Genomic DNA, 1,120 nt, shown 5'->3' on the forward strand with positions numbered 1-1,120 from the left:
TATAATTTTATATATTTGTATATAAACGGACATACTTCATATATAATTATATCTAATTATATACAATAATATATATAATTTAATATAATTTTATATATAATTATATATAAAACATTTTTTCCCAGGTACGTATACTGACTTCGCAAAAATTACACTTCAAATAATGAGTTTCATGTGCGGAAGCGAAGTCCAATGCCGAAATCAACGATAACATTCGTAATAATCGTAATTATAATCGCAACGATAATATATATCAATAATAACTTTCGAAACACATGCTTCATAACAAACACATATATTCGTGCACTTGCGTATCTCGTATTACATGTCTCACATTACACATATGTACATAAACGTTAAAATTCTGATAATACTACATATTGAACATTATCTGAGATATTCAATGACATGATCACTCGATTATATTATTTACTTTTTAAAATTCTATTGGTACAGAGTATTGCAACTGCAGGTTACATCATTAACCTTGTAACATCGGTATTCTTAGATTTTATCGAGTAATTTTGTATCTACTACAATTCATTAAAAAGGTGCTAGATTTGCAAATGTTACTTACCAATATGAGCTGAATTCAATTATCGATTACTTTTTGCAAGTATTTACACGATACTCGCTTAATCATGTCGCAATTCTATAGTGACAGATGAAATCGTAATTTGCGTTTGTACACTCGCGAGCGCAAATTTGCGATTGCACTCTATTCGGTAACTGACTTAATCGATTAAAAGCTCCATTCTGCTTCGTAAGCACAGACGTACGTGGCCATTTGCGTCCTCACAATCAGTCAAGTGAACAAATGCGTATACGTCAAGACAAAGATAGGCGTTCCCCTTAGGAAGTTCTACACCTCCGACATTGCTGATAGTTCGCGGGTAGATGAGTAATACGTTGCGTTGGCTATTTCAATTAGAGACTTCGACTATACATTTGCAATTTTATATTAAAAATTCAGTATATACTACTAAATATTTTTTATTTTTCATAGAAATAGTTTTCAATCTTCCGTGGCAGTATTTTTTAATTTAATTGCTAAAATCAATTTTTTTAATCATATTGAATAGTGGATGAAAAATCAATTAAACATAAAATAAAATGCTAG

The 1,120-nt window shown here is 29.9% G+C and overlaps 1 protein-coding gene across 4 annotated transcripts in view; it reads right to left on the reverse strand.

The window, feature by feature from the left end:
- Syt20 (synaptotagmin 20) overlaps nt 1-874 on the reverse strand; it is a 41,509-nt gene extending 40,635 nt beyond the window's left edge. The window contains exon 1 of one of the 4 annotated variants that reach the window (XM_018511964.1): nt 140-514. The gene's annotated coding sequence lies outside the window, so the exon portion shown is untranslated. Of the gene's footprint in view, nt 1-139; nt 515-577 lie in introns of those variants that run through there. The other 3 variants (XM_018511963.1, XM_018511968.1, XM_018511966.1) reach the window with 3 other exon arrangements.
- Between the last annotated feature and the right edge of the window lie 246 nt (nt 875-1,120).

The sequence above is a fragment of the Trachymyrmex cornetzi genome, unplaced genomic scaffold, assembly GCF_001594075.2.
Source record: "Trachymyrmex cornetzi isolate Tcor2-1 unplaced genomic scaffold, Tcor1.1 scaffold39, whole genome shotgun sequence".
Lineage (NCBI taxonomy): Eukaryota > Metazoa > Arthropoda > Insecta > Hymenoptera > Formicidae > Trachymyrmex > Trachymyrmex cornetzi.